Source organism: Sinocyclocheilus rhinocerous, unplaced genomic scaffold (assembly GCF_001515625.1).
Source record: "Sinocyclocheilus rhinocerous isolate Xijiao unplaced genomic scaffold, SAMN03320098_v1.1 scaffold362, whole genome shotgun sequence".
Classification (NCBI taxonomy): Eukaryota; Metazoa; Chordata; class Actinopteri; order Cypriniformes; family Cyprinidae; genus Sinocyclocheilus; species Sinocyclocheilus rhinocerous.
This window is the reverse complement of record NW_015639507.1, coordinates 935,604-949,211: the sequence shown is the minus strand read 5'-3', so window position 1 is coordinate 949,211 and position 13,608 is coordinate 935,604. Positions and strand designations below refer to the sequence as shown.

Genomic DNA, 13,608 nt, shown 5'->3' with positions numbered 1-13,608 from the left:
TTTTGAGACCTATAACGGAGAACATTTTCAGCATAAATAACTTTTGTCTGTTCTTCACATAAAGCTATTGTACGGGTCTAGAAGACTTGGAATTTAATGAACGAGTTGCATGAACTACTTTTATAGTCCTGCTTTGTCATTTTCAGTGAGTTAGGCGAGTAAATGACAACATCATTTTCATTTTTGGGTGAACTATTCCTTTAACCTTTCCCGATGACATACTTCAAGAGTTTTATAACTTTCACCAAGTGTTAATTCCCATTAAACTCTGACAGGCGCTGTTGGGAAGCTGATTGTGAGCCGGCACAGTAGAAATAGCGGGAGCAGCAGTCTTAGCCCTGACATCTGTCCAGCTCCTAAACACTTCTTGCCCCGCTGTGTCCTTCTGTTCACCAGACCTCTGTCCTTCAAGTCTACAGCAGCAAGATCCAAGATGACGACCTCCTGTAAGATCCAGGTAACTGGGTGTGAAACCCTCCTTGTGCTCTTGAGCAGTCTATTTCTGACTTAATCAAAGATATTGTTTAACGTCCTTATCATCTGAAATGATTTGGAGCTGATGAATGAATGAGATACAGGAAGGCCGCAGTAAGGAGTCCACTGAGACTCAGTCTCAAACAAAGCTGGAATTAGTGTCAGCCTAACGTTCTGTACCCTGCACTGAAGAATACGATCATCGCTGCCTCATTATCTCCAATAAGCGTCAATTAGCCGCTCTGTAATGATACCGCTACCACACATGCCAACAAGGCCAATTTAAATAGGGCTATTAAAAGCAAAATAATCTGTGTTTATGATAATAAGATGTGGACTGAGTACAATTCAATGCTCTGTTATATAGTTTTTAAAAAAGTTATTAACGTAAATGAGAGCTTTGTTATATCTGAGTTTTACGTTCTAAATTTAAATAATCAGAGCTATGTTAAATAGCCTGAAGGTTGCAGTTAAAATTCACAGGACCAAGGATTATTTTATCATTTTTATGGGTGGATTTACTAGGATCAATAACATTCCTGTTTGTCCACCTGATGATTGTGCACTTATAGGTGTGTTTTTTAAAGAATTATTTCAGCCAAAAATAATACTTCTGTCATGATTTACATGATTTTCTTTCAGTGGAACACCAAATGAGATGTTTTACTGAAAGATCACACTTTTATTTTCTGTGTACATATACTGTGTGTATGTAAGTATAAGAAAGAGAGAGACTTATATAAGAGTAAATAATTTAAATGAAATGCATTTATTTTAGGTCTATATTTATAATTGTTTGTGTGGTAAGGCGATAGTTTTGAACACTGGCTGGTTATGTACTTGCTCAAATATTGATTTTGGGTAATTTTTAACCAAAAAAAGTTACGGACTGCAGCTTTAAATAAAAGTAAAATAGCCTACACAAATAACATTTAGAATGTTTCTGATTAAATAAAGCAGTAATTGATGTCATAAACGTTTCTTTAGTCATTCGGCAATCCTACAGCCTGAACCACCGTAGGGAAACCATCCTTACAATGGTTAATGGTAAATTCCCCTACTATATACGGTAAAAAATTTGGCCAGTTTTTTACCGTAAATTTTACGGATTTTTTTTTACAGTGTGGCACAAAACTCAGAAACTTAAAAATGAACACTCAGTTGCATACAATTAGTAACCGCCTTTTTTTAGGATTCTTTTATGTAAAGAGAGGCCCTGTACATGAAAGGATCTCCTAAAAAGGTTGAAAATGCCTGAACTAGCTTGTTTAGACAAAGTAATCAATCATATATCATTGGTATATCATCATATGGTATCATCATATATCATTTTTGTATAAACCAGAAAGCAACTCATAGCAGTGAAGCCGTGAAGCTGAGATAAGTCAATTAGTATGTCTGTTTGCTAAAGTCTCAATGACAGTAGCGCGTCCTCTCGCCCCCTAAAACTGTGTGATGAGTGTAATACAGCACACACACTAGAGAAAGAAATAAAGGAGTCCTTTGATACCAGCGCAGACCATTTGAAGCCCATGAGTCTGATTATGACGGTCTTTAATTAAGAGGATCTGATGTAAATAAGAAGCCTGTCCTTCATTCTCCCAGCTGTCATGGGAATATTAGCATAAACTCTTTACGTATATTTGGATGGATGTAAAGTGATTTACACAAGTACTTTTTATGTGTCTTATGTTTCTAATATTTGATGTGACTTTTGCACAAACAAGGCAGATGTTAAAAAAATATGGACACAAAGAAAGCCAAAGCACTAAGCAAAAAAAACAGACCAGAAAACTAATGACAGAATCCTGAATTGTTTTTTATTTATAATTAAAGGTAGAGTTTACTCACACTCCTCTCGTTCCAAGTGCTTATTAATTACTCTCCTCCATTAAACATATGGGGCAAAGCTGCGGCACAGTGGCTTATACCAATGCTCATGATAGGGATGAACGATATTGAATTTTTGCCGATATCCGATATGCTGATATTTTTCAACTCATTTTGCCCGATACCGATATATTTCCTTTTGTTTGGAAACAACAAGTCTCTCCTGTGCAGAAATTATAAGCAAAATATTTTTAATTCTTGTTTTTAACAAGAACTTATTTGTTAGAATTAAATAAACAATATTGAAGGTTTTTTTGACAGTACATTGAAGCTTTGAAAAAAACTATAGCCTAAATAAACTTTATATCAATCGCTGCATTTTTTCCCAGAAAGATGCAGTGTTAAACCTAACATTTGACTTTAAGATTTTTACAGTCTTTTACCGTTAAACTCACGGTCATTTTTTACAGTGCATGTTAATATATTTACATATATTTGCATACTTTGCAAAGCCATTAAAATGATTAATGTACAGATTACAGTACAATTGTACTTAATACATTTTAATGTGGAAGGGACAATGAAACATTTAGCTGAACTTTAGCTTTGGTTCAAGTTGACTTAATGTTTTATTTTTGTTTAACGCATATTTTCATCTTTTTCATAGAATTAGTTTCAGATCAAACAATAATTGGCAGACCCCCTGCAGAACCACTGCAGACCCCCTGTCGAAGACCCCAAAGGTAGAATTTTTATGTTCTAGTTTATGAGCTGACTTATACAGAGTTGTGTGTCAAAAATATACTTATGATTTTTGCCTGCAGATCATAAAACGGACAAAAGAATCCCATTAAGGCAAAGAATTCAAGCCTTATCTAGAGACCAGAGACTTGGTAGTGAACACTTTTGACTTGGATATGTACAGTAAGTACCCACCTAGCAATCACACCTTAGTATTGTGTCAAACATTTAGAAAACGTTCAAATCTGGTTTGGCTCTGAAATTGCTATTCAAAAGAATAAAGCAAACTATTGCTGTATTTGTTTGTTAAATTCTATGCAATGATCCCTGTCATTTGACAAAATGTTGTGTTTTTGGATTTGTGCACATATAGGTCTGCCAGGAAGAAAAATCATTAGTAAAATCATTGAATCATTACTCACTGGCCTTAAAATTTTGTTTCTCCAGCTATTTTGACAGTAACTCCAGAACTCTGGAATGATTAGCTGTCACAGTGTGTTCAATAATGACATTCGTTGTGGTGCACCCTACATACTAATAATGCCAATAGTCTCATTGTGTTTAACGTGCCGTCCTGCATCCAGTTTCCCACCAACAAAATCCTGTCATTGAGTATAAGACCAATCGTCAAACCAATCAGCTATTAGTATATCCCTCCAGGCCCATTTGCATATTTATTGCCCAATCAAAGCAGCCCCTGTCATATCTCAAACATATGTTTGCCTGGCCGCACTCAAAGAATTCCCCGGCTATTTTAAATGATAGCTTTTTAAAGGATTATGAAGAGGTCACAAATGAACTTTTAGCAATGTAAATAATCACTTGCATCTTGGAAAGCTTCAGAAAAGTAAATATATTAGATTCTGAAGGCTTATCTGCTGTGGATGTGTATGTAGGCTAAATGGTTCTCGGGTAGTATGAATGCACTGTATCCTTCCTGATAACAAGCTTAAAAATGAATCAAGTCATTTGCATTCATTGCAATATTTGCCACTGCAACATATTTAAGTAGTTGCACTTGCATATCTACACTAAATGCAATAATGAGGCAGATTTGCTAGAGAAGAATATGCAGTGTCTAAGTGCATGACTGCATTGCTGCCGTGGATGTGTTTGCCTGATATGACGTGTCTGTTTAACTCAACGGACGCAGCGGGTGAGAGATTGTGAGGAGCCTGATAAGTCATTTATGATGCCAACTACATTCATCTCAAGGGTACAGGCACTAGTAGAGTTAGACTGATGTGCAAGACTCCTGTGTTGCATGTCACTTAGATTTTTTGCTGAAAGGAAGGTGGCTCACACAAAAAGCTGTTTCCTTCCCTCTGAGTGCAGCAGTGCAGAAACCGTGCCTGTCTCTGCTGCTGAATGTTTGAATGCAAAAATGCCATTTAAAGGAACAGTACACACACACACACACACACACACACATATATATGTGTGTGTATAAAGATCAAATAAATGCAGCCTTGCTGAGCATAAGAGAATTTTTGAATATTTTACTGACCCAATCTTTTGAATGGTAATGTATATGAACAAGTTAAACAAAGGTTGATAACCAGAAAATGCCCATAACTTTTTGACTTGAGTTTTAACAATATATGTATTACTTCATATTTTAAAATATTTATTTATTTATTTTGTGAAATGTTTTGCTTGATCAATTACTCCACCGGCCTCGCTCCGTTCCCACGGCTCTCGGCCCCGCCCCCACTCGTCACAGTATTGTATTGATTTAAAATGCCACATATTTTGATATTTTGTTATGTAATGCAAAGACATTTTAAATTATAGCTTATGTGTCCAAATACCCTTCAGGACCTCTGTATATGTGTATGTTTGTTTGTATATTTTGAATAGACTCATATAGTACATGAGTCATGTGAATTACTTTAATGACACTTTTATGGTGCTTTTGTTGAGCCTGAAACGTTCATCTTCCATTCATTGGTATTGCACGAAGAAGAAGAAAGAAAAAACAGATTATTATTTAAAATTTCTCCTTTTGTGTTCCACAAAAAAGTGTCTATACAGGTTTGAAATGACATTAGGGTGCGTACATGATGACACAGTTTCCTTTTTTGAATGAATTGTTCGTTTATCTGTGAGACAGTATTTCCTGTGTGAATCATTCAGTTGCATCAGTGATATTATGGCAAGAAATTCTGTCATAAATCTTACCAACACCTGAGCTATATATAAATGTGGCAACAACCCAAAGAAAGTGTGGTTATTAGATTCATAAACACACTCGTGACAGTCAGATGCTGGTAAGAGATTCTGGAAGAATCCGTAAATAACTCAGAGAAGTGTGCAGGAGGTGGACTGATGGAGATAATGAACATGCAGAAGGAAACAGTAAACACTGCTAAAAATGCCAAATGTCAGTATCACACTGCTGACTTTTTATCAGGGAAAGGGGGGGGGCATGGGTGGAGGGGGTTTGATATGAAAATTATGTCATTATTACAGGAAGATCAGCTCATATGCAAAATAACGCCACCACAGATTTCTACAGTTTTAAATTAAAGCACTGTTCTGGGTTCTGAGTTTGTAAAAAAACAGCACAAATTCAGTGTACAGTAATGCACTTGCAGCAGAAATGATGCAAGACATAGTGGTGATAGTAGCTGCATGATAGAAACAATTCAGTTCACTTACACTAATCAGCTGTACTCATGAGAAGTGTTTGTCTTGATCCTGATTCACAGTCTCTGCAGTTTTTAATTTAATTTTAATTTTATTGCCTAATTTAGCCATTTCACTTAAAGGAAAATGGCAGGTAAGAATGCTTTGTGATTTTACATTTTATTCCAGCCCTAGTGAGAATAATATTTAATAATGTTTGAGAGAGGCGGGGCATAGAGGACCTACAATAATGTACAGTATTTGAAAAACAATGTGTTTTTTGAACATTAAAGCATGTCAACATATTCTGTTACACCAAATACACAAAATAATGATCTTTAAAATAGCATCATATGACCCCTTTAAGCAAATTGTATTAAAAACCATGCTGTTCACAGAAATCTCCCATATATATATGTTTTTAAAGAAATCTCTTATGCTCACCAAGGCTGCATTTATTTGATAAAAATTACAGCATAAACCGTAATATTGTGAAATATTATTATACATTTTCAATAGCTTTTTTCTATTTTAATATATTTTATGTTATTGTTATTTATTATTATTATAAATGTTATTTATTCCTGTGATGCAAAGCTGAATTTTCAGCATCATTACTCCAGTCTTCAGTGTCACATAATCCTTCAGAAATCATTCTAATATGCTGATTTGCTGCTCAAGAAACATTTCTGATCATTATTATATTGCAAACCGTTGTGCTGCTTAAGAGTTGTGCAAAAGAACGTAAATATAAATGACCTGACTGTCAATTTAACAATTTAATGCATCCTTGTTGAATAAATGTATTAATTTCTTTCTTTCAAAAAATGGTTGCATGTTTAAATTGTGCCTCCAGTTTAATGTTGCCGGCCCAGTTTAGCCACCAACATCAAACTGGGGAGGGTAAGTTTACTACTGTTTTAATTGTTGGACGAGTAGATAAGTTCGCCTCAGTCGTAACATAGATGTAAAGGGGCACTTGAGTGAATGCGCGTGCAGCACTTAAGAGGCAATTATCCATCAATGTGCCCTGGTCCCAATTCGAGCATGGTGCTCATCCTTTTTTAATGCTGTTGAATGGAGCACGCAGTCTCCATCGCAGCAGGGGGCTTCTGGGCAAGTCACGGAAGCCCTGGCTCAGAGCAGAAAGGCTGTGCTCTGGTGTCTCACGCCACTCGCATGTACACACACACACACACACACACACACACACACACACACACACACTGCTCTTGCTCTAGTTCTCCTAGACAGACTCATTTCCCCAGCCTGATGCATTGAACTACTTTTGAGGACAACCATTCACATATATGTATATGCATCACCTATATAGCTCTAAAAGGCCTGGAATTTCCTTGCTTTCAATTTAAAGACAACAAGAGACCAACTTGACCCAATTTACTTTATTAATCTTTTATGAAAAATATAATAATTTATTCCTCCTCTAAAATGACAACTTTTCAGCTGATGTCATCGATCCTTGGCGTCACTCACATGGCTGCTTTAAAGCAGCACTATGTAACTTTTGGCGCTCTAGCGGTTAATAAACAGAACTGCACACATCCCGCGGAAGAACATTCCAACCGGAGCTACTTCTCTAAGTTTATGTCTATGGCGATTCACGCAGGTATGTGTTACTCCGCAGCGGTGACGACCCGACCAGGCTACAATAGTTCAAATATAAGTACTTATTATAAGTGTACCGTAGTGATTCGGAATAAGACAATAACGCGGTTTGGAAGATGAATTCATGATGTACTCGGTCATTATATACATTTGGCAAATTTTGAACACAGAAAAAGTTACTTATGTTATTATTGTTTTCTTTGCGCACAAAATAGGGGCAAGACCCTTTTGGGGTAGGGGCGTGTTTGTTTTGGTGATTTCAAATATCAACATTGGCAACCAGAAATCGCTTACTCTGCCTTTAATACTTAGAGAATTAAACCTAGAGACTTTAATACCACCTTATTTGTTTTTTTCCCCTTGTTAAATATCATGTTTGATTTGGAAATACAATACATTACAAGGTTAAATAGCATTTCATGTTGACTAAGTTGAAGTGTCAACTTTGTTTAGATGTTTAGATGTAACACTTTAGAGTAGGAACCAATTCTCACTATTAACTAGTTGCTTATTAGCATGCATTTAATTTGCTCCCAGGTGTGTCCCATTGGTGTCTGTGTATTTATAGTGAGACCCGTGTTTCTTTGTCCATGTTGTTTTGAATTGTTTATGTCCCCTCCTTGTGCTATGTGTGATTCCCTGAAGAGAATATTAAACCACTTTGTTTTGTACTCCTGGTCTCCTCGTTCCTCGCTCTGTGCTCCTCACAGTAGCGACCCGTGACAGCTATAATATGAATTTGCATAGCATAGATAATTTTGTGTTGGGAAAAAAAAAACTGATGAGAAAAGTTTGAGCTCATGTGTATAAAAGCTTATTTCTGCCTCAGAGTAAAATAATAATAAATTAAATAATAAATAGTAAATTGAGATACGTTCTCACATATAAAATAGGCAAATTTAAAATAAGAAAAAGTTCTCTGAGTTTTTTCCCCCTCAAAATTCATAATAAGAAATGTTTGAGCACATTTTAAAATCTGCTCCCACTATTTTGTGAAAGCAATAAACCACAAAAGACTGTTTTACAGTGATTTTACCATGAGTTTAGTTCTAACACCCCTTAAAAAGGGTAAAACCATTCATCCTGCCGCATACACCAGAAAAATTTTTTTTTTTAAATTAATTAATTATTTATATAAAATAAATGAATAAATAAACAAGTTTGAAATAATATCTAAATAAAAAATAAATCTAAATTAAATGGTTTTATTAAAGTCAAAAATATTATTTAACATCACTGAACCAACCTATTTGCATACATTTATTTATGGGTTAAATCAAGTAGAGATGGCTCTTTACGGTAACAACTGCAGATTATTAGCCTACTCTTTACAATGTACTATCTTGTTGCTTATTGCTTTATTATAAAGTGCAGGGGTGTAAAAGACAGGTACAGAGAGAAATATTACCAGTAAAAAGTGAATTTCACAGTTGTCTTCAAGTCTCCATTGAATGATTATTATTTAATACATCAATCCTGATTCAGATCTGTTGCAGTTTGACTTCTACTTTGAGTTTCTTTCTTTTGCTATGCATAACTTGGTGTTAATTTTGCGTTTCGGATGGCTCATGTTCCACAAAAGAAGAACGGCAGATATTTTTCATGTCTTGCTCATGATTAGGTGCTGACTCTGATATAATGATGACGACGTGCATCTTCCGTGGAGCACGCACATGTTCGTCTTCCACAGCTACCGCGGCTCCGCTGGGACACGCTAGATCCCGCTGGGATTTTCCTCCAAACTCTCAGCACGGCTATTTGTGCTACACCTTGTTAGAACGAGGCAGAAAGTGCAAGAAAAATGTGTGGGGTTGAGGAAGGCCGGGGAGGAGTAAACTATAAAAAGAATCCGTCACTGAATTCAGGCTGGGCTCAGGAATAGCTAGCAAACGCTATTGGTAAACAGCTTGTCGGTTAAGGTTCACATAACATGATTACCGAAGCGAAAATGACGCAAAGCTTAATTTTACTCAAATGGGGACACTTTCTCCTTCAAAACTAGGCATGAAGCAGATGCTACAAAAACAAAGTAACTTCAACCAACTTTTAACATGGGGTGCCATACTGCAATTTAAAATCGAATCGAGAATGCTTTAATATACGGTTTTATCAAATGCAACGAACACAGCACGATCCGTGTTGTCCGATTCGCGAACAAATGATTCTTATGAATAGCTTTTGTGGTTAATAATATTCGTATGGCTCTTTTTAATGAGTCTGATTTGTGAAACAGCATTGAACTCGCTCTTTTTCACGCTAGATCCCGCTGGGATTTTCCTCCAAACTCTCAGCACGGCTATTTGTGCTACACCTTGTTAGAACGAGGCAGAAAGTGCAAGAAAAATGTGTGGGGTTGAGGAAGGCCGGGGAGGAGTAAACTATAAAAAGAATCCGTCACTGAATTCAGGCTGGGCTCAGGAATAGCTAGCAAACGCTATTGGTAAACAGCTTGTCGGTTAAGGTTCACATAACATGATTACCGAAGCGAAAATGACGCAAAGCTTAATTTTACTCAAATGGGGACACTTTCTCCTTCAAAACTAGGCATGAGGCAGAAACTACAAAAATAAATGACTTCAACTAATGAACTTTTAACATGCAATACAAAATCTCATTGCGAAAGCTTTAACATGCGGAAATGCAACAAATGAGTCGTGTTTCACGAACAATCCTTATGAATAATTCTTATGGTTAACAATATTAATATGGAGTCAACGATTTGTGAAATAGCATTGAACTCGCTCGTTTTTTTAGTGGTTTGAATCAGATTCAATCAGTCAGTGAATCGTTCAGAGTGATTCACAACTGACTCCCTCATTGAACTGCGAGTCATTTTTCAGTTAGGTCTGATTCCAAATAAGCCGTGAATCGTATGTATATTTTAGGTTCATAACTAACATCAGTCTGTTTACTAATTAATATTATCAGTAAAATATATTTATTTTGACTTATAATTCAATTAAAAATATTCATATATAAATCATATTGTATATTTAACATATTTATGACTATATTATTTACTAAAATTAATATTTCCAGTGTATATAAAAATAGTTATTTTAGCTTATAATGCAATGAACAATTATTTATGTATATATAACTAGTTTTACATATTTAATATATTTAATTTAGTATAATAATGAATTATTAATTATTGAACTAAATCATTAGTTATTGTTATTTAATATATTTATATAATGTATATTTTTAATATTTTCACAGAGCGATTCATAAAAGCCTTGAATCGTTCAGAGTGATTCACAACTGACTTCCTCATTGAAGCGCAAGTAATTTGAACAATTTATTCTTTTTATTTTACAATTTATAATTTGAACAATTAATTCACAATTTAAAAGAGTTGTGAATCGTATGTATATTTTAGGTGACAAATTTATCTTTTTTTTTTCCAAAACAGGCAGAAATATTCTTATAGAACGGAATGATTCTGAGTGTGTTTGCTATGAAAATAATGATGTTTAATGATTAAATCATCACCATGGTTTTGCACTGAAATACCATGTGCTAAATTGGCGCAAACCCTTTAGTGAATTCAGTTCTTTCCTGGTTTCACAGAGCTGTTTCATACGTGACAAAGTTAATAACAGGACACGAGGGCTCGCAGGTTTAATTAAGAGGGAGCTATCTCTGCCCACACATCTTTAAAAATAGATTTCACATCCACCGTAACCTCAAGGTTTCTCTGGTTAATATGCCAAAGCTTTATCAGATCAAAGAAAGAGAACCAGAAAGGCAAAAAAAGCAGTTGTCTGACCTGGATGAGACAGTCATTAGAGGAGCTTGGTGACGCCATACTTTCTGTTCACAGTCTTCACTGATGCTTACAATTCCAGTACAGACCTCTAATGAATGAAACCACATTCAACAACATCATTAGTAACATTCTTGCATTGGAGGTCACTGATATGAACAAAATCTTATAATATAATAATATGAGTAGGTTTTTTGTTGTTGTTGTTGTCATTGTATGTTAAAATATTGTTATTTTTGCTTATAATTCAATAAATTTAATTATAAGCAAAATAATAAAAATAAAATAAAATACAACATATACATATATATATATATATTAGATTTTTAAAATATCAATATAAAATGACAAACATCTTTACATGATGTAACACTTCAAAACAAAAATGCAAAACATTAAAATATTATCATTGTGTATTAAAATATAGTTATGTTTACTTAAAATTCAATGAAAAATATGTATAAGTAAATATATATAGTTAATATTTTTTACTAAATATTAATATATGAAATAGTATTGAATTAACTATTTATTTACTAGTTATAAATGTTTTACTTCTATTATTTAAAACATTTATTTAATGTATATATTTAATAATTGTATATTTTTATATATTTATGTGACAGTGCTTTTTTTTTTTAATCATAATTATTTTCTTTAATTTGTAGCTTGATAGACATCCAAAAATCATGTTAATTCATAAAAAGTAAAGAAAAACATATTGAATTCAACACTTCAATTCAAAACAAAAATGTAAAACATTAAAGTTAATATTATCATTGTATATTACATTTCAATGGAAAATTACCAGTATATAAATCGTTATTAATATTAATATTTTAAATAGTATTTAATTAAAATACTTATTTGAATTATTAGTTATTAATTATTATTTCATATATTTGTATAAAGTATATATTTAACAATTTAATATATATATATAACATATATATCCAAAATTAAGAAATTAAGAAAACCTTTACATTTATATAGCACATAAATTCAAAACAAAAATGCAGAACATTCAAATTAATATTATATATTTCTGTCTAATTTCAGATTGTCAGCTGTAAAACAACTAAATTCAGTTTCACATTGTATCTCAATAACATGTTTTTCCTCATTTCTTTTGTAGGTCTCACATGTCCACTGCTGGCCACATGGATGTTTTTTACCGGCTGACGCATTTCTACCATCACATGATATCATTTGTTTATGTATTATATTATATAGCACTACTTGAATGTTGTAACGGGATGCTGAATTATCGAGCAATGATGAGATGCTTTGACTCAATTACAGCTCACACGTGACAGGCCAGCTAACGGCGGCCCAATATAAGGCTAAAAATCTCACCCATCTGTCAGGCGCGTTCGTAATGCATCCGGGCATAACTCCATCTCCATAGCAGACAGACTGAGAGCACGGCGCGTAGACATCTTAATGTTTCCGAGAGCTCCCCGTCCCCCCGTAGAGTTTCCCCCTCCACACACCACTCAATCCACAGTTAAGATATCTTGTTAGTTGATAACAAGCGGTCTCTGCTGGGATTTCGATAGACACACTTTTATTTCACCAGAGGATGTCTTTCCGGGCTGCAAGAAGTGTGGAAGGAAAGAAAGCGGGGGGGAAAAAATAAAAAGAGCTTGCTGTCAATTATCTTCCCTCCACCAAGCTCCAGGAGAAAGGGAGCGGGTAATGTTGGGTCCTGAGCTGCGGGCTGTCCATCAAGGCCCTACTCACGCCAGCTCTGCCAGGCCTGAAAAATGGATGGGAGCAGAGCGCAGCAAAAGGTACTGTGAGTCACAGAGATGCAGGGAGAAAAAAAAAGCCTGTCCTTTTGACTGGTGTTAAAGGCGTCTGTGTCCACAGCTGTTCATATAGCAGACCACACTGCAACCTGCTGCACATTTGTGCCTGCTCATAACTCGTCGAGAAATTCACTTACATTTATGTGGATGATATTCAAAACATAAACGTTGCACTGTTTATGTGCATTGAAGGAGTCATATGATGCGATTTCAAGTTTTCCTTTCTCTTTGGAGTGTTACAAGCTGATTGTGCATAGATAAGATCCCTGAAGTTGCAAAGACTAAAGTCTCAAAACCAAAGAGATATTCTTTATTTAGTTAAGACACTGCCACGCCCCCCTAAAACGGCTCGTTCTAACACGCCCCCACATATCTACCTCACTATGTGGAAATATTAGCATAATGCCGCCCAAATGTGCACGCAAAGAAAGAAGGCATGGTGTCAGTAACCGCAGTTAGTGTTGAAGCAGCCATGTCAGGGAGACGCTGTGTGTTTCTAGGCGAAAGCAAAAGCACTTTATGTGGCCTTCCGAAAGTAGATGCATTTAGGAATCTTTAAGATCACTTACAACAGAACAGCAATGCATTCTATGGACGACCGTTTCGTGAACCTAGGAGAGGAGGTAATTCTGACTTTGCTATGACAATCTGGCGCTTCTGAATCAGCTACTGTTTTGTTATTAGCTAAAGTGCGTGCGTGCGCGCGTGTGTGTGTGTGAGAGAGAGAGA

General features: G+C 35.1%; 1 long non-coding RNA gene across 1 annotated transcript; it reads left to right on the top strand.

Annotated features, from left to right (window-relative positions):
• The first annotated feature begins 333 nt into the window (after nucleotides 1-333).
• Nucleotides 334-3,203, top strand: LOC107751238 (uncharacterized). Its single transcript, XR_001641216.1, has 3 exons — nucleotides 334-457; nucleotides 2,972-3,047; nucleotides 3,129-3,203. It is a non-coding gene; the product is annotated as an uncharacterized LOC107751238 (long non-coding RNA).
• The last annotated feature ends 10,405 nt before the right edge of the window (nucleotides 3,204-13,608 follow it).